Source organism: Nyctibius grandis, chromosome 1 (assembly GCF_013368605.1).
Source record: "Nyctibius grandis isolate bNycGra1 chromosome 1, bNycGra1.pri, whole genome shotgun sequence".
Taxonomy (NCBI): Eukaryota; Metazoa; Chordata; class Aves; order Nyctibiiformes; family Nyctibiidae; genus Nyctibius; species Nyctibius grandis.
Window position 1 is genome coordinate 93,381,356 of NC_090658.1, and position 21,202 is coordinate 93,402,557.

The window sequence follows — 21,202 nt, forward strand, 5'->3', positions numbered from 1 at the left end:
CATATAATGACATGAGTAAGTGTGCTAAACCACTGTGCTGCCAGTAGTCGTTATGTCTGGGCTCCCAAGAAAGCACTAGAGTACACACCTTGGCTGCCTCCTAACTCCATGCTGGCATGAGACTTGAGTACACACTAGTCCCTAGTGCCTTGGTTTCCTCAGAAATTAAAGCCTTGTGACAGACAGGAGCCTTATTAAGCACCCAGCTTGGCCCCAGTCTGGACAATTGGAGGTGATCTGGTCCATGGGGTCTGCTATGATGCACAACTGGAGGTTAGTTTGGGTCTTTTTTTTTTCCTAAAAAAAAAGAGGTTGAGAAAATCTCAGTTCTCACCTGACACAAATCACTATGTCTTCACTGCTTCTGATGGGGCTCTTCTGATTTAATTTAGCTAAGGATCTGGAATACTGTTTAGTTGCTGTAAAAATAATCTGCAGGATTCCTATATTGAGATGGATACTGCATTTCTGTATCTGGTGGCAATGTGTCATATAAACAAGTGATAACCCCTAACACCAGACATAAAAAAAAGTTGCATGGATGGCTACTGATGCAGGCAATAAATACCATGGCCTTTAACTTGGATTTCACAAAGTGTTTATTTTACTGCCCTTTGATGTAACTGTAAATGACACAGAAATACATTGTCCTTTAAGAAGCAAGTAGCATCAACTTTAAATTAAAGAGTTTGTATTCGTATAACTTGATGGGGAAAAACATCAGGTTTATGATACTGTTTCAGCAATAAAATGAACCCCCACTTTCTCTCCTGTGTGTGTGGTGTAATCTTCCTGTGACTTCTGCATCAGGATAAGCTCAGTGCATTCCAAAAGCACCCAAGCATTTTTGTCTAGGAAAAGTAATGGTGTTGCAGGCAGTATCTTTAGTTTCAGTTTACAAATCTCTAGAAAAGCTAAAGCAATAATTAATGATTTTCTGGTTATTATTTTTAAATAGAGTGTTTTGTTGCCATCTTAAGAACACTGATAAATATCAACTTTGTGATCTGATAAAAATGCTCCCAGTTCACTCTAAACTGATGTGTCAATAACAAGCAATATTACATGAATACTTTGCAAGTTGTTGCCATATGCTCATAAGTGCTTCCTGTAATGTTTTTGCAAAGTATTTTGTGTATAGAGGATTCCATGATCTCTCACAGATGTGAAAATATTAGCAGCTTTGAGAAATTAAGAAAATATTTTTTTCTGTTCTTTTTTTCCCCCATTCTGAACAGCAGAGCACTGAGGATGGATTTCAATGATTTTGTAAGAAATGGTTAAATTTTGAGTTCAGCATCCTGATTTTTCAAGCCACTCTCCATGTTCATAACATAGGTCCTTTAAACAATTCACTGTCTTCATATCACAGCTTTAAATATGCCTAATTCACTTTTGAGACTTAGCTCCCTATTAGAGAAAATGTAAAATTAATTGCTATTAAAAATGAGAAGGACTATAGCAGGAATCTACTGAAAGTAATGTAAACCAAGAAGGTGCAAATTAATTATAATTATTACAAGATTTAACTGAGGTTTTTAAATGTGTACTAATGGAGGAAAGTTACTGCTATTGTATAACTTACAAAGAAATCAACACTGCTTGCCAGTTAAATAACAGTAAACAATATAACATTTAATCCTACCAAAAGAACACATCTATTACCACGACTCACGGGTCCCTCTGAACTATGCACCCCTCAGCCCAGGCAAGAAAAATAAATTATTTTAACCAACCCACATGCAGAGAATGTGTCAGGATATGGCCATTTGTCTCTGTATAATCACTCTATCAAATTTGTAATGATCTGTGAAATGAAAAAGCTGTGGTTGGTGCTCAAAAAATGCTGGGAATGCTGTGCATAGCCCCTGCTGTGCATTTTGTATGAAGACCTGTGCATAGTACTAAAATCCCACTCTCAAAAAAACCTACAGCAACAACAACATAAAGAAAGAATACAAGGAGACTGATCTATTGAGTACTTGCATTTATTATAATCTTCAGTCTGAGCTTCTGAGCCTGCTGCTATTTTAGTTTAGTTCATGTTCCAAAAGTTCTGCTCGTTTTTTTTTTCTCCCACTACCTGGAGGAAATTTGAACATAAAAGTTAAAATACCAAGAAAAATGCAGCTGTGTATATTTCCCAGAATTTGCTTTGCAAAGCTACTATTGTGGAAATACAGGCTTCTTGCTTTTATTTATTTTTTTTTTTAATAGTGCACTAATTTTGTGCCATTTCACCATGGCAAAAGGACAGTGTTTTCTACTTATGATCTAAACCTTCCATATCTGTTGTGGAAAAGATCATTTACATGAAACCAAAGAAAAAGGTTGAGGAGGAAAACAATGAAACCTCTCCACTTTGTTAGCAATGCCACTGTTTCCTGGAAATGAACTGGAGGCGAGGTCTTGGGCAGGCAAACTCCTGGCGAATGGAGGGGGAGATGGCTGTTGCTCCAGTAGGTCAGTGAGACCCCAAGGGCTCCTTACATGACTGTGGATAAGACAATATCAAGTGTTAGAACTCTGTAGAGGTATTGAGCTACTGAAATTATCTCACTTTGGCTGCCAGGGTGGAATCTCTTGAGCTTTAACTCATGCATGTAAAATATCTACTACTTTTCTGAAAATGAGAAGGTGAATGAAAGGCATTAAGTCTGATCTTTTATGATTGAAAACTGTCTTTTGCTAATGCAGATAATGGTAAAGAGCAAGGATAGGAAGAGGATGAGGCTTTTAGGCAAAAACCCCAAAGTAGGTGACCACAGGAGGTGACATGAGACCCTGCCCGTGCCAGGGCATGATTGCACCCATTGGCGCTAGCAGACATCATCGTCAAGCTCTCAGCAGGTCTAGACACAACTTGTTTTTTCCAAAAGAAGTTACTCTTTCAAAAGCTCTTTGTAGGAATAATTCATTCAGATGGAAACATCCCAAATTTCAGTCTTTGTGACTGGCAATAAGCAGTGAGGAAAGTGACACCATTTTTTAATCTGCTGTAAGTACACCTTTAGAGCACTTTTTCTTTTTCTCATATAATTGTGGACTCTTATTCAGCAACAATGAATCTTTTCCTTTAAAGAGCAGGCTGTACTTATTGCTTGTAAACCAGTCCTTTTCTTGCCTTTCCTGCTCAGGTGAATCATGTACTTTCAGCTCTTTCATTTCTCAGTGACTCAGTATACAACTATTAAATGATACGCCTTTATGAAGAAGCTTATTTTCTGTGGCTTACAAATTCAAAACATGAATTTTCCAAGTTTTGGTTTTAAGGACGGCACCGTGCTTAGTTCCACTGATAATTTTCACCTCCCCCAAATCTTGTATGTACCCTCCAGAAGAAGATAGTTTTGTTCTGGGCATCACCTGCATTTGCTCTGGAGCCCAGAGCTGGCTGGAGGAGAGGATTGGTTTTGAGATGATACAGTGATTGCCACACTGCTACAGCCTGACAGCCTATCACCTGGGCAGCCAGTTCCAGTGGGGTACAAATACTTTCAGGTCTTTGAGGCACAGGCTGAAGAAATCCCAAGACAACATATATTGTGAATAAATAATTATTTACTACTTCATTAATAAATTCTTTATTATGATAGTAGTTTTGCCCAAGGACCAGAAAGTAGGGAAAAATGGTCAGCATACTGAACAACTTGAAAGTGCAATTCAAATCTAGATATCGTACCATTTTTATAGTAGTAATTAATAGTCAGATGCTAGAATACCATAGCAGCAAGGTATTGCTCATCCACAGCACGTTCTGTAGTGTGTATACTAGTTAGCATCTCAATTTCCTGTGTAAAAAGGGGAGGGATAATTGGAGCAATAAAAAACTATGAAGCACAGTCAAGATGTTTAAATGCTATGAAGAACATAAAGGATGTGGATGTGGTTTATGCATATCAGGCTTATGATATCTGTAGCCCATACTGGAAAGGTTCTCTGTTAGCTTTCTGCTTGGGAATGGGGAACAGAAACCAATACAAGGACAGAGAGGTGGTGTTATAGACAAGCCAAATTGCTAAATGAAAAGAAAGCCCACGAAGTTAATGAAGCAGAAACACTTTCCCAAGCAAGTGATTAACCTGCCTCTGAGTGCTGAGCTGGCTGGAGCCTCCTGCCTCCCCTTCAAGGGGCCAAATGATAGCACCTAGCAATCGGACTAAGAGTCAATTGGGGAAGTGATAAATCTGCACCATTAACAAGAGTCAGCAGGGAGGAAAACCCATTTTACTCTGGCACTCTTTCTCCAACGGTAAAGAAATATAAAAAGGTTTTAAGAACCCTGTACAGCGCTGAATCAAAATTTTCATTGAACATTAAAATGACTGACTTCTTGGGTAGCAAAGCAGCGCTCACCATTTGAGTGGAAAGGTGGGAGGAGCGGTAGACAAGCTGTCCCGTTTGCCAAAGGAGGGGCTCCAATTTTTATGGGAGTGGAATTGAACACTAAGCAACTTTGAGACATCCAGCTTTGGATGCCATAAATATTGAAGTAACAGTGAGATGGAGACATATAATGCCTTGAGTCTGAAACCAGGGGAAACTTGAAGACTAGACGTATTGTGGGCCAATGCTGAGCCTGAAGAATATTTTATCTTAGGCCAAGTGAGGACACATTAAGTTTGGTTCGGGAGGAAGATTTAAATGGAGCAAGGAGCAAGAGAAGCTGAAGGGTGGCACATTAGTATTTTGAAGTATACACTGTACTGTGTCCATGTAAGATTTGGGTTTGATGTTGGCTAGGCTTTTATAAGGCTGTAAATTTCTTAATCGGCACTTTCATTAAGTTTAATTTGCTCATAAAGGAGTGTATTTAGATCTGGACGTCCCGGTACAAATCACTTTCCTGCAGCCCCAGAGCAGTGCTAGTGGCAATCTCAGAGTATGTCGGCAGGCACGTTTTAAACGTATCACCTGAGTCAAGGATTTTCAGACAAAACAGCCTCTTCTCCCTCCTCTCTCCTGAGTCTATGGAAAGTGCATTAAAGCCTCTTGTCTTGAGATGTGTTTCTGTGTCTGCTGACTCCTGAAAGCAATTGAATTTGACTAGATTTTGCTGAACCTTAAGGGTCTGTAAAGTGCTACGAGTAATTTGACTCCATATATTCATATTGCTTATTGGAGGCACGTTGATGTCCAGGGCCTACAGTTCCCACCTGTCTCATAGCAGACAACATCAGGACCCTTCTCAGTGGGACCCAGAGGTGTTTCTCTATCTGGTAACAGTGATGTGACTTTGCTTCCAGGGCAGAAGGAGGACATGGATTCAGCGAGCATCAGTCCAGTGTTCCAGGTCTCTTCATAGAGGGTGCGAGAGGGTCCTGCAACAAGCACCATGGCATTTGCTGCATCCCAACACAGCTCTCTTCAATCCCATATGTAAGCAGACAGTGGCCAACTGGTGAGTTTGGATCTGAGCTTGCTCTCTCACAGCACACACGCAGCCAGATAGCTGAACACTTATGTCACGTCGGTGCAATATGGGCCACCGAAGAACTGCAATAGTTTTAATTAAAAACCGCCTGTAGTGAAGTTTCCCTTCCCATGGGTGCCTTCAAGGGCTGGTGGAAGGACCACAGCCCTGCCTCCTGTGCAGGCTTGTGGAGCAGAGCAATGCTGCAACGTATTTTCAGTGTTGAAGGGAAGGGGCCTCCCCTATTCAGACCCCAGTGTTGGTGTGCAGATCTCTTTCAGTCCTTTCTACCAGCTGAGTCTCCAACTGGCCCAAATTTTCTCCTTCAAGAGAAAGAGTTAAGTTTTGTTTAAAATGTATGTTTTAACACAACACATATGCTTTCAATTTTTATAAAAATGTATTGGCATATTTATTCTGCTTTATTTGCTTCATTACTCTCTTCAAGTCAAAGTTTTCTTTTTCCAGAAGAAGGAAAGCTGCTCATATCATCATCTGCTTTATGCTAGAGCCGTTGACTTTTTTTTTATATCTTGTCTCACTGACTCTTTGTGGGTGTGTGCAAATTTCATTTTCTAACGCAGTAGTCCTGATGTGCCCTCATCTCCCTGCTCTGACATTCAGCTGCTCTGCTTCTCTGAGCTTTTTGCTGCTTTCATATTTATCACTTTAAAATATGCTGTTCTTCTTTTCCCTTTCTTTTGGTCGTCTTTTCAGAGCAACTGATTGTCCCAGTTTTGATTACTGGTATTTATGACTGGCCATCTTCTGGAAGAAGGAGGAGAGAAATATTTTCGGACCTCTGAACTCCATGTGTTTGCCCCACACATTCTGTTGATCTCTCAAAATCTGCATTAATCCTCACAAAAAAAGCCTGAGTCCAGAACCATCTGGAGCCCTGCATCTTTTCCCTCTGTTCACAGCTTCTTCCATATCATGCCCTGTGTCTCACTTTCATATGCCCTTTGCTCTGATCTGTTTTTCCCTATGCACCCTTTTGAGATAGCAAGGGTATTGATATTGCAGGAGATGGGTAGAAAAGAAGGATTAATAAATCAATGAAAACCAGTTTATTTTATTTTTTCAGACTGTGTCTGTACATGAAATTAAGCGGTCTACTGAGGGTAGATACAGGGACTGTGCATCATTGTAACTTCTTTTTTTAAAAAAAAAGGAAAAAAACAATTAGGACATTGCAGAGGGCATATTTATTTCAGTATTTTCAGGCTGCCTCATGTGATAAGATATGACATTTTAAAGCTTTTGTGTGAGAAAACTCAGCACAGTCCTGGGTGTATTTTTAGGTTGGTTACAATATGCACTCCTATGAAAGCATGAACGTGCGTCTGTTAAAGTCACTATGTACTAAGGTCTTACTAAAAATTTCCAGAGCGATTGATTTGCTGTGCTGATCTATCAAGCTGTCCAGGTCCTGTGCTATCTCTGACCCTTGTCATCAACAAATCAGTGGCAATGGATATAAAAAGGAAATCAATAAATTTCAAAATAAAGCCTGATCAGAACTAATTAAAAAAGTAGTGAGTTTAGGAATAAATCAAACCTTAAAAGAATTAAAATCTTTGCATATTGCAAATGGAGCTTGACTGTGGCTTCTCATTCAGAAATGTCTGTTAGTAAAGCCCTATTCATATCTCGCTTCCCATGAAGACTTTAGCAAATTAGAGTATTACCCTGTGGAGAGTCATGCATTGGTTTGCATCTTCCGCCTATTTTATTCTTGTCTGTGGTCTAACTCACACCAGTAAAAGCTCTGTCGCCTGAGCTCAGGAAATACAGGAGAGTTTCTAAAATGTGAATATTCTAGATGCTGGGCTAGAATCAAGGGACAGAGACAGTCTTTGCTTATTGAACACTTTTTTCCAACAGTAAAAAGGTAAGCAATTCATGAATCATACAAATGCTGGCAAAAATAAATACACTTGATCCAGTAGTGATGAGCTCATTCACTGCCATACCAACACAGGATCTATTCAGCAGCTGCCTTCCTGCAAGCCTGAATCTGGTCATCTGCAGGGATACAAAGTTGTCTGCAAGGCACAGTGACCTCCTTGGTGTGAGGTGTTGTGCAGGCAGAGAAATGCAGAGGCCCCTCAGCATCCCAGGAGAAGCTACTGTGCTGGGGGTGCTGGAGATGGGGGTATGGCACGGGACCCTGCCCCAGCCTCGTCAGCAGGCCCCCAAAATGTCCTCCCAACCCCACCAAAATGTGATTGTGGGTGTTGTCATCACAGTGCCGTATAAAAGACAGTCCTGGGGTTCTGAAGGAGTCTTTGACAACATTGCACTTGGAAGTTAAAGGGTGTCTTTTATCAAAATTTGAAGGGTGGAGGGAAAATATTCAGGCTGGTAATATTTTGATGTTCCTGGTGAAGCGTGACACAGCTGCTTTTATTTATTAGCATGTATATGTTGTTTATTAACATGATATTTATTTGGACTTCAACAATAGAAAGACATTAGTTGCCCTATCATGCAACAGTGATTACTGTAATCCAGCAGCATTACAATAATAATTCGAAAAGTGACTCAGTCAGACAAATAAAAAGAAAACACTTCCCAAGTCTTTATTGTTCCAGGAATTAATATAATCTTAATCCTCTTTTGAACAAACACGACTGGTTACAATTTTTTGATTAAATATTTTGTTTGTTTAAAACTTCAAATATGAAATGTCTGAGAGCTATGTACCAACTGGGAAGGAGACATACACTGTATGCTGAATTTCAGCATACAAAATAATATTTTAGCTTTTATTTTCAAAGTAGCATTTCCAATTTTATCCAAGTGCATCTTTACAGAAGGGAAAAATTGAAAGCAAAAAAAAACCATATCAAAATACTTTATTTCACTGAAACATTTTATTTTGGCTCATCTGGTGAGCCAAAAGTCAATTCATTCAACTGTCCTGATGAAGTTCGCTTTCGCTAGAGTTCAAAAAAGGACTGCCTGGGATATTTGGAACCTGAGGCTATTGATTCCCTGTTTCCTAGAAACATCCTTACAATGTTTTCTTTAAAGTAAGCCCAATTATTACATAAGGATTGGATTAAAAGCCTTAATTATCCAAATCCTCACTGAGACAAAATACATTATCCTCGGTTCACATATGGGAAAATGAAGGCAGAACAGTAATCTTAATAGAGGGCTGCTCAGGATAAGTGAGTAAATATTTCAGCCCAGATCAGGAAACAATGGCATTCCTGGTTTTGCTCTCATGCTTTTATTCTTCAAGACAATGACGCATCTCACACTGTTATATTGTCCCCCTCTTGAGGCTGAAAAGAATGGAGAAAATTAATCGAGTAGAGAGAAACCACAATAACAGGTATAATGACGTTTCATTAGTTTAGTCTGTGCAGAGAGAGGAGAGTAAAAGCATTGCCAGAGAGCATCAGCATTATGCAAAAGAAGCTGACAGCAAAAATCTGGGAGACATAAAGAAATGACCTATAAAGGGAAAGCTTCAAAGTCACAAATGTTACCTTAAGCAGAATAATGAAAAGGATTAGTGTTTTTTTTTGTTTTCTTTCAGTAAAGACTGTTGAAAGCGGGAACAAAATCTGTTTTAAGAGCAAAAATTGATTAATCTTACTATAGGCAAGAAGTTTAAACTATAAATTAGAGAGCAAAAGTAAGAGTCAGGTGAACTTATGAAAGCTCTAATGAGGTGGTGTAATTCAGTAACATTTCAGTAAACTTACCGATTGAAATTTTCACTAAGAACCAGAGAGAAAAAAGGGAGAAGCTCTCAATTTTGATCTCTCTGCATGAGTAGTTGGGTGCTTTCGGAATACTAATAAAGCACACATTGGAGTTAGTTTGATGTTTCATACTTTTTTAATGATGTTGGTCCCATACTTCTCAAAAAAACTATATGCAATGTGTTTAATATGTAAACTAGCACAAAAAAATACACATGGATAAAATTAAATCAAAAAAGGAAAAATAAATTAACTTGTATTTGGGTGGACAAAAGTTTCTACTGTTTCTGACGAATCATTATTTTAAAACCTATACAAGACAGTTAAAAATGCAGACTATTCTTTTTCAGTAGAGTATCTGTAAAGTCGATGTTAATGGTGAATTTGTTGGTAAAAAGCATTTGACCAGCTACTTTTTGTCCTTGAAAGTTTCTCAGTATGAGATCCTTCTTGGCACCTACCTCAAAGTAGGGTATTTCATCTCAGGTGCCATGTAGCTTCATCCTGGAACCAACACTGAGAAATAGCCATCTCAGCAGAATGGCTCATCCCATCCAAAGAAACCCATGTCTGAACCATGGGGAAGGAGTTGCTCTTTGGAGCATCCCTCTCCATTGCGTTACGTGGAACCTGGAAGTTCAGCTTTTAACTTTTGATTGCCAGGAGTACTGCTCTTGAAGAATGAAGACAAACAGCTTAAAGTTAGCATTTTGCATTTCCTCCTATAGCCCCCGACTATGGAGTGATACTCTTTTTTTGTAATGATTATGAAAAAAATGTTTTGTTTTTAGTAAAGGCAATAAATACAAAATTGAAGGTGCATATGCATGTGCATCAGTTTTAGTGTCTGAGACAATATTTTTAAAGTAATGATGTACAGAATTCCATTAGGAAGCACTTGGTCCTACAGATAACTGTGCCAGTAATTTTTTTCTCACAGGTAACATCATCAACTCCTTATTTGACAATACACTATTTGCATTACATTACAGGTGTACTACGTCAGTTCTCATTCTTATGCCTTATTCTAAAGACAGTAGGTGCCTTCAGCCAACTCTTGGGAACTGCAGGGTTGACTCGACTTTAAAAAGTCTGGATTCTGGCATGGAAATTTGAACTGCAGTTCCTCTCCTCCGATTGTCTTACATGACAACTGGAGAAAGGATTTAGATCCCTCCTGAGTGGTCAAGACTGGTCCTGATACAACCTGTGAGTATCGGGAAGATGGCTTCAGAGGAATGGTTGAGTTTAAGTTTAGCAGCAGTGACCAGACAGCCAGTGATGAGATGCATAGCTGTCTCTCGTTTGGGCGGGCCACTGACTGGAAAGGAAGTGAATCCTGGCTTTGTGAGTAAAAGCACAAAGTTAAATGTGACAAACTGTGGGGAGTTTGACTGGATCAAACCCAAATATTTTGTCTTCCCTTTTCTGAATATTCTGTATTTTTTCAGACTTCACAGTAAGCAAGAGCTGCATATAGGAGTTTCTATTCTATCTTAAAGCCCCAGTGGGCTCACGAACTGATTAGATATTTAGCAGTTTTCTTGTCTTCTACAAGCTAAACACTCACAGAAGAGAGAGACATCAATGTGGCAGAGACGAGCTTTTTGTGTTCAGACTGATAAAAAGAAAATAAACTATGTATAATTATGATCTTATTTAAATTCTAATGATTTTACTTGACAAAGCAGATGATCATTTGAATTTGGGGATAATTTCGACCCGGAATGCAAAAACCTGAGGTCCTATATAGGTGGTAAACAAGAGGGAGAGCGAGACTCTAGTTTCTGCTACCTTGACTCTAGCATAGTTCTCCTGTTTTTTCTGCATGCTATGTGTTCTCTAACTCAGACAAGTTAGGAAAGGTTGTAAAATTTCCAACAATTTATTTTCTGAATAATTTACCCAAAGGTGCCAATTGTGGTGACAGGTATTCTGATGTGAAAATCTGACTCACCATACTGTAACCTCTCAGCTATTTCACAAGTGCTCCAAGCAGCTGCAAATTGTTATGATTTTGTGGCTTTGTGGTGTTTGCTTACTCATGATCCAGAATCTTTTAAGCCTACAGAGAATTGATACCAATCTCTCTGACTATGATGGACACATCTTCAGTCAAGTGAGAAATCGCAGTGTCCTGGTGTGCAGTGGTCAGCATATATATGCAATGCCATGGTATCACCATTGGACACCTCCTACAAGATAGCAGATCTGTAGAACAGGAGTTGATAACAAAATTGAGTACCTCACTGCAACTTAAACTAACAGTTCTCAGTTTCCTGTGATTTTCTTTTTATGGCAGCTCCAGGCTTTCTGTTCATTTGGGAATGAGAAGGACAAATTCCCTGTTTTCATTCATTGGCATCTAATAAAATAGAAGTGCCTGAAGCAGCCTTTTCTTAAACAGAACTATGCAGACTCACAGGACCGCCTTGTTTTCCCCAGCTGCCTGTTTCTATTATATCAGCAAGAACCTAATGTTTGTCAAACACATATGGGTGTACTCTCACATACAGGCACACAGACATGCTTTATGATTACTTTCTCCTTCAGAAAAGTGGCAAAAAAAAAATAGAAATCCTGACTAGGTCTAAAAGCCCCAACCCAACCAAATCAATCAAATGAGAAACAGATAGGCAACGACAAGGAAGAAACCTGGTTCGGTGCTACGCTCAGAGCGACAACTCTGCCACTGTACTCAACAAAAGAAACAGGCCTTGTATATTTGTTATTAATTACACAATGTTTGATGGATACACTTAAGATTTAAAACTGACATTACACAAAATGGGGTTTGGTTTTAAAATAAATATAGATACGCAGATGCAAAAAAAATATAAGCTTTATCCTGGTAAATTAAACAGTGTCTGGGAAAATACCTGGGCACTGGAACCTGATTGTTCCCTTCTCCTCATCTGTGAGGTCTGTCCATGCCTCCTGGCACACTACCAGCCTCTTCTCAAGCAAGTGTCAGGGCCAACCTTATAGGTCTTTTCCATTTATCCTGCTTTTGCAGAGGAAAGAAATTTAATAACTTTGACATGGACTCTTCTGTGCCCATTGATTAGAAAATGGGTCTGGACCTGTTTGATTTACTAGTATAACTATACATTCCTTTATATACTTGCATTAAAATTTTCCATGCATGGATGGGGCCTGGTGTATTTGAGTTAAGACTGATTTAGCTTTGTAGTAAATACAAGATCTTAGTTGTGCTGCTGCTAAAGAGGTAATCAGAATCTAGTATGTCAGTCTGTAGCTTTCCACTGATGGTCTAGAGCCTCAGAGAAATCCGTGGGTGAATTTGGAGATGTCCATGGTAGGTAATACTGTAGGAAAAACAAGGCCATTGTTAGTTTTGTTTTATTTCACTACACAGGTGTTTTCACTGCTACTGGAAAAAGAGTAAGCTATTGCTATGAGTAAGGTTTGCATGCCTTCATTACCAGAGCTGTATTCTGTATGCCCTGGAAAGCTCAAAAACCCAAGTTTGTCTGCTTTGAAGACTATCAGACCACAAGGGTGCTGCAGGTATTGCCAGAACCTGTGTTTCAAAGCACATGCAATCTGATGTGCTTGAGTTCAACGCTTTGCTAATGACCTTCTCATCATGCTGGGGAGGCACCTGGGAGCCACTCTGTAAATGGGACAAAAGACAAGCTGGTAGAGACAGAGCATGCCAGGCTTTCTGCTTCCCTTGAACCCCCTTACAGAGTGCTGTCAAGGTCCTGAGCTATCTTCTTCATGCACAAACATGAATCAGTCTTTCCTCAAGCTGTTGCAGACAGGTGACTTAGTAGACAAGTTTGCGCATTTGAAGCAGGCTTAGCTGCTATTCTGTGTGCAGTATGGACTGACCTATGTCCTCGGAGCACCTCATCCACCTTTTCCGACATGTAAAGCTCTAGAAAAAAGACATCCCAGGGGAGGTCTGAAGGACTCAGTGAACTTCAGTCTGCTGACAAAAAAAAAGCTTTTCCTAGTCACTTTTCCTGCATCCCTTAGAAATATTTCCTAGGTACTGAAAATGAAAAGTAGTGTTTTGACATGTTTTCATTTGCTTTCACAAATTCTCAGTCAATTTTAAGTCTTCAGAGAAGTTTAATAATTTTTGCCTATATCTGTTAATTGACCATTGTTTTTAAAAGGATTGCACATAACTGAACAGAAAAAGAACTGTGATCTCCCATGTAAATTAAAGTATGAATCTCACTCTGAGCAGCTTACAGAGGCCATTGTCTGCATGCTGAATTGCAACCTTCTCAGGGCATTTCTCAATTTTTAGTGAACTCAGTGGGAGCAAACGGACTTCAGGACTTTATAGGATCCTATCTTTTGTTTTGAAAAAGCACCCGTGTTGTGACATGGATCAGTTTTGCTGGACAAAAAAGCTAGTTATGAATACGATTGGTACCCCTAATTTGGCTAATGCTTGGTTTATTCCAGGATAATGTTTACAAAAATTATAATAACTTTCCAAACATCTTGCATCTGTTGCTTACTTTTTTTGAGGATCTTCCACTTCCTTTCTGTTACAACACATAATTGGGAACAAATCAGCAGGAAGGAAACATACTTTCTCATTTAGCTAAAGCTATAGTGTTTGTTTAAGTTAACGATGCATGAATGGTTTGCTAAAGATTATTTTTAAAGGTCACTTCCTACTTGGAAAGGAGTCTGTAATAAGCTTCTCTTCAAGTGAAGAGATCTTTTTCTTTAAAATTCTGTTTCTGGGTGGTCTGGTTTATTCCTAGGTCCCACAGAAGCCAAAGGGAAGGGATGCTCCATTGTCACCTGGGGACACTTCTGGCTCTTTGTGAAAACAAACAGAGTATTTCAAGCAGAGAAGGTAGAAATGGAAATATTGTACAGTTAGCACATATATAATAAGGGGTACCTTTGCCAGTCTTGTTAGAAAAAGAAGAATCTGGATCCTTTAATTATGTACAGTCAGAACTGAGGGGGGACCTCATTAATGTTTATAAATATGTAAAGCGCAAGTATCATGAGGATGGAGCCAGGCTCTTCTCAGTGACTTCCATTGACAGGACAAGGGGCAACGGGTGCAAGCTGGAACACAGGAGGTTCCACGTAAATATGAGGAAAAACTTCTTTACAGTGAGGGTAACTGAACACTGGAACAGGGTGCCCAGAGAGGTTGTGGAGTCTCCTTCTCTGGAGACATTCAAAACCCGCCTGGATGCGTTCCTGTGTGATATGATCTAGGTAATCCTGCTCCGGCAGGGGGATTGGACTAGATGATCTTTCGAGGTCCCTTCCAATCCTTAATATTCTGTGATTCTGTGAATTAAATAAATCATTGAGAAAATGGATAAACTGGGAGTGGATTAACTAACTCCAAGTATTTTTCATTTTTTATGTGGAGTATAACATCAGAAGGGTTCTGGCAGATATTTGCATCTCACACTCATTGTGCAAAATATTACTTCTTTCAATTAACATTTGTATTTGGTAATGAAGGGGCCTCACAGGAAAGTATAGCATACATTCAGTGCAAAAAGGAGGCAAAGATTTGTTTAGATTTGGGAAAAAAAATCTTCTGAAGGGCAAGGCCAGAAATTTTTGAGTTCGTTTTTGAAAGAGTCAGAGCCGTTGAACAACACCTAATCAAATGTAAATTCTGAGCTTCAAATCTAGTGTTTAGAAGAAATGTTGATATAGTTAGGTCACAAGGCAGGGTGGGTAGATCACAGTGATTCTGAAACTTTTGTGTCATATGTCTGTAGAGCAGAAGGGGATCTTAAAAGATCACACAGGCTATGGTTTGGAGCCAAAAATGGCTTACTAGCGGGTATTAAGCTCATGGCAGTTGGGGATATATTTGTGGGAGGCAAAAAATTCCAAGTTGAGAACAATCTGGGGTCTCTTACTCCTACCCAGACAGCTACTGTCAGCAGCATCATGGACCTATGGGAGGCAACAAATCCTGACTCCTGCAGAGTCTGGACAGCAGCTGCTTATCTGGGAAGGGGATGTGGGACATTACTTGGGCAGCACTGCTGGCTTGTGTCCCAGCCCTACCTTCTGCACTGAAAGGCAACTCGGGATACCCAGACCATCCCTGACTGACTGTCACCTAATCACTTCTCAAGTCAGGAGGTTTCACACCTCTAGGCAGCCTGTGCCATTTCAGAAAACTTGTTCTTCCTTAGCCTTCTCTTTCCCCAGACTAAAGAAGGTCATCCCCCTCAATCCTTCCTTTAAGGCACTGTTTCTTATTTGGTCTTTCTTTTCCTTTACTTTTTGTCTCAATTACCTTGTATCTTTAAGTTCCCAGGGGTTTTCTCCATATTAATGAGAAGATCAGGTTTGTGACCACTTGAGGAAACTGAGTATATGTAAGTCTATGGACCTGACGAGGTGCATCCCAGAGCCCTGAGGGAACTGGCTGATGTAGTTGCCCAGCCACTCTCCACGATATTTGAAAAGTCATGGCAGTCAGGTGAAGTCCCTGGTGACTGGAAAAAGAGAAACATTGCACCCATTGTTAAAAAGGGTAGAAAGGAGGACCCCGGGAACTACTGACCTGTCAGCCTCACCTCTGTGCCTGGGAAGATCATGGAACAGATCCTCCTAGAAACTATGCTAAGGCACATAGAGGACAGGGAGGTGATCTGAGACAACCAGCATGGCTTTACCAAGGGCAAGTCCTGCCTGACCAACCTAGTGGTCTTCTATGATGGAGTGACTACATCAGTGGACAAGGGAGGAGATATGGATGTCATCTATCTGGACTTCTGTAAAGCCTTTAACATGGTCCCTTAAACATCCTTCTCTCTAAATTGGAGAGATATGGATTTGATTGGTGGACTGTATGGTGGATGAGGAATTGGTTGGATGGTCGTATCCAGAGAGTAGTGGTCAATGGCTCAGGGGTTGGTATTGGGACCAGTACTGTTTAATATCTTCATCAATGACATAGACAGTGGGATCAAGTGCACTCTCATCAAGTTTACTGATAACACCAAGCTGTGTGGTGCAGTCGACATGCTGGAGGGAAGGGGTCCAGAGGGACCTAGACAAGCTTGAGAAGTGGGCCCATGTGAACCTCATGAGGTTCAACAAGACCAAGTGCAAGGTCCTGCACGTGGGTCGGGGCAATCCCTGGTATCCAAACAGACTGAGGGATGAAGGGATTGAGAGCAGCCCTGCAGAGAAGGACTTGACAGTACTGGTGAATGAAAAGCTGGACATGAGCCAGCAATGTCCGCTCACAGCCCAGAAGGCCAACCGTATCCTGGGCTGCATCAAAAGAAGTGTGGCCAGAAGGTCCAGGGAGGTGATTCTGCCCCTCTACTCCACTCTCCACACACATGGAGTACTGTGTCCAGCTCTGGAGTCCTCAGCACAAGACAGACATGGACTTGTTGGAGCCAGTCCAGAGGAGGGGCACAAAAATGATCAGAGGGATGGAACACCTCTCCTATGAGGAAAGGCTGAGAGAGCTGGGGTTGTTCAGGCTGCAGAAGAGAAGGCTTCGAGAAGACCTTATTGCAGACTTTCAGTACTTAAAGGGGGCCTATAAGAAAGATGGGGACAAACTTTTTAACAGGGCTTGTTGTGATAGGACAAGGAGTAATGGTTTTAAACTAAAAGAAGGTAGATTTAGACTAGATATAAGGAAGACATTTTTTACAATGAGGCTGGTGAAACACTGGAACAGGTTGCCTAGGGAGGCGGAAGATGCCCCATCCCTGGAAACATTTGAGGTCAGGCTGGATGGGGCTCTGAGCAACCTGATCTAGGTGAAGATGGCCCTGCTCAGTGCAGGGAGGTTGGACTAGATGACCCTTAAAGGTCCCTTCCAACCCAAACCATTCTATGATTCTATGATAATCAGAACTAAATCTCAGCTACAAGCTTGTATATTCCTTCACTTTTTGAGGCAAAACCTCTCCCGTGAGAAACACAGAAAAAGTTCTTGGGAATGACAGTTTACACAGGAAAATAAATGTCTAGCTTAGAAAAAAAAAGAGAGAAACAAACAAACAAGCAAATATGTCTCTTCCCAAAACAATCTGAGACTCTTGCTATGCAAAGAAGATCCAATGGATTTAGGATGCAGATATTTTAAAAAAAAACCCACACAGATTTTCAACGCACTTCTTCAGAACAAAGTTACAGTCATAAAGTATTATGACAATTTCTGCAAAAGCTGAATTGCCCATGGATGTTTCCAAATACAGTGTTAATACTGACCTCTTTGAACATTAAATTAAAAATTGAATCTAGGTTTTTCTGCATCTAAAAATGAGCATCAGAATATTTTCTGAAATACCTTATCCTTAGTTACTGAGAAGTTACAGTTTCATGTCTTTATGGGAAGTCAAAATTAGCATTCTTGTTGCCAGAATTGGAAAGATCTGACAAATATCCCCCCCTCAAAATGGAAATTTTTAAGAATATGAACACAAAATAAATTTCTGTGTCCTCAGACATGCTTTCTAATGTCTTTGATGGACTGAAATGTAACAAAACATAGAAGTAGATTATGTACATTCTAATTTGATTTTAAAAGCCTGTCCAGACTCCTAATGTGTTCTGGATAATTATACAGCATATATGAAGGTCTCTCTTGGATTGAAAAAATATAACAGAGCGTCACATGTATGAATGCTTATAACAACAAGGAAATTCACAGGATTATCATATTTATCAAAAACAGAAGTAAGTCAAAAGAGGAAAGTGTCTGTTTTGATAGTGCAGGAAAAGTTGCCCATATCTTAAGCAACAGAGGAATAGGTTTGTTTACACTGGCTGAAGAAACTCTGAAAACACCTACATACTTGTCTAGGCTATTTTTCTAACTTCCCCAAGCTAGTCTTACTGGAGGGTACCATAAACAAAAAGGCAATCGTGCATATCTCCAAGGAGCATAAAGAGCATGAGTGTGCAGTCAAGTTCAGATTTAGAGGTGCCCTTACAAGTTATTATTATCCTTGATGCAATGAGTTGTTGAAAAATGCCACGAAAATAGTAAAGCATCAACCAGAAAGAAAGCAGATTCAGACCGATCTGTGTTTAGCACAGGATAAATCAAATATTGCTTGATGAAATCTGGTTCAATGCAAAACAGAAAACACAGTCTGCTCTATTTAGAAGCTCATTTCAATGTTGGTGGGTGTTTATAAATAAGAATATGTATAAAGCAAAGAAAAAAAATTGACTTATGCAAAAGAAAAAGCATGTGACTTGATATACAGAGAACTGCCATAATGTGAAGGAATGCTTTCGAAGTGACAGGCCACATAAGTCAAATGGTGGCTTAATGAGTGTGACGGCCCCCAGCAAGGGAAACTGAAGAAGAGTGTATGGTACCTTCTACAAAATCTACATGGTAAGAGAGAAGGGGAAAGTTATGGGCAGGAAAAAGCAGAAAGAAGTGTTGAATTGGTGATTTTGTCTAAATGTTCTTCGGAAGACCACAAAAAGACAAGGCTGAGCTGGCTGATCCCTGAGCATGATATGACCAAAGCTACTATCTTTGTTTGCCCAAGATATTCATACCTTAGAAGAAACTGCTTCTGAGATTGTCTTAACATTACTAACTAGTTTTAACTGATTGATTTTAAGTGTCTGAATTTCCATATTTCTATGGACTTTCCCAGTTCATGTCAAACTAGGAAAAAAGATGTCATTCCTGTAAAAGCCATCATTTTGACCCCTAGAAACTGTTGGTAAGGCAGAAGAGGACCAGCATTTGGTGCTGATCAGCTCAAGCCAGGTCTCTGCTGAGTTATGTGTGACAGTAATCAATAAACTCTTTGGTCCTGTCAACTTGATGAAAGCATTCATTAGTCTTTCCCCCCAAATCTCAGGGTGGAAATAGCACTGTTTCTTCCATCCCAAACGCTCTTGCCTGAGTACGGAAGATCAGTAGGACACTTAAGGGCACCACTACCATTTGAAAGTTACTTCCTTGAAATCAGACACATATTTAATCATTTAGGTAAATCAACTATTTGTTTCATGGTAGATCTATGTTTTATATGCAGTTTGGGCTGAGATATTTTTCTGAAAGCTCTGCTTTTTGAATCTCATTGTTTTATGTGGGTGATCCCTTTGCTTTCCTAGATCCCTTTCTCTCTCTACCATGCATATTCACACTAATGCCAAGATAAAATTTGCCCTTATATCATCTTCATAATATTTGCTGCAAATAATGCGATGTTTGTGGAATTTAATTCTTACAAGAACATTACAGAACTTAAACCACCCAATGTATATCTGTACATTGTTCTCAAAATGCTCGGTACTGTGATTCAGTTTTCATCAAGAAAATATATCAAAGGACTCCAGGTTTGCCATAAACAAAAAAAAAACAGCCCCCCAAAAAAAGAAGTCATGGGGAATCTGCATTTCAGTACTCCCTTCTCTTCAATTATAGTTTCTGTATTTCTCCTTCCAATGAGTTCGATATTGTGCGTTTCTTTCACAGGTGTTAGGTATTCAATCACTGTACAGGGAATTTTCATGCCTCTTTCAGAACAGGTGACTGCTGGCAATTAGCTATTTTTTTGCATTGTGAACCTGAACATTTCAATACCTGAGCCCATTTCAGACCTGGCTTTGAACAATCTTTGAAAATAGGATTCAAATTACTTGTCTGCTTCTGAAAGTATTATCTTTAATCCAAGATTTTGTAATATCTAGAAAGGCTTTATTTTAACCCGATTTTTGAACTAAGGCTTGCACATCTTTGTGCTTGCTATAGTAGTTACAGACATAGTGGCAGAGAAGCCTGAGTCTGCAATGTGCTTGTTTACCGAAATTACTGAAGTTTTGTGCTGCACTTTAATTCATGGATAAGACACTGGATCAGACCCTTCTGTTTTATGAAAGACAAATGAATACATGAGCCAGACTTGAAACATCCATTATGAGGCTTGTTCTCAAAAAAAATGTACTGAATGTGTAAAAGATGGGTTTTATCACACCACGCTCTCAGTCCTCAAAAGCTCTTGTCAGTTCATCCGGTGCAACTGATTACTGCTAAGGGTACACTTCGTGTTGCTGGAAGGCCAAATCCAAAATGATGATGATGCTTAGCATGTGAATATTACATGTTTGTCCAACCTAAACACCAGCTATACTTTGATATGTAACAAACGCTCTTGAGAATTTTGCAATAATAAAGGTATTCAAAACTTTTTTTTGACAAGTAAAACATTTGGATTATATGTGAACTATGCAATATGCATTATAAAATAAATGGCAAAATTGATTTTGCTGAATTATTTTAATATTGTTGATTTGTGGATTATATAGTAAAAGTGTTTATATATCTTCCATTGACTTGGGGTAGACTTTTCAAGTTCCCACATCTCTTTTACATCTCTCCTTGACCAATATAATTATATACATTGTATTGCCAATTGAAATTCACAAACTTTTTGACATAAGATCATGACTGACAATTTTAATGGTGGTCATAACACTATAAAATGGAATGAAACACATATAAAATCCCTGTTCAAGTAATGTTTAGTCTGAGATATAAACTATAGTGCTAACAAAAATATCCCCAGAATGTTTAATTAACTTCAAACCTTTTGCCTTAAGAATATATGGGTTTATATGCTGGAGATGCCAGAGCGTTTCACTTGCAAAGACCCAGTGACGTGAGTAGCATATACAAAGCACCCAGTGCTGTGAAAACATCTGGGAATCTACTGTTTTGTTAAGCAATAAGAGAAGTTTTATATAAAATTCCTCTATTTTCCACAATGCATTTGAATTCTGATAGAGAGGTGTTTCACCCAGGGATGTAGATAAGCCCCTGAAGGAGGTAACCTGCACAGCAAGCTCAAACACACTCATGGGCAGAAGGGCTTGCTGAAAAACAGGGAACTGCATTGTAATCCCAAACCTGCACAGCACTTGGCACCAGCCCAAACCTCTGCATACGCCAGTAATTCACTATTTCCTCTTGTCCTTCCTGCCCCAGAACCCTTAATCCAGACCATTTGCATTCATCAAGCAGGAGATTATTCCTAGTCTGCAAGTGAGAAAACCATAAATAAAGCTGACAAATGACTAAAGCTGA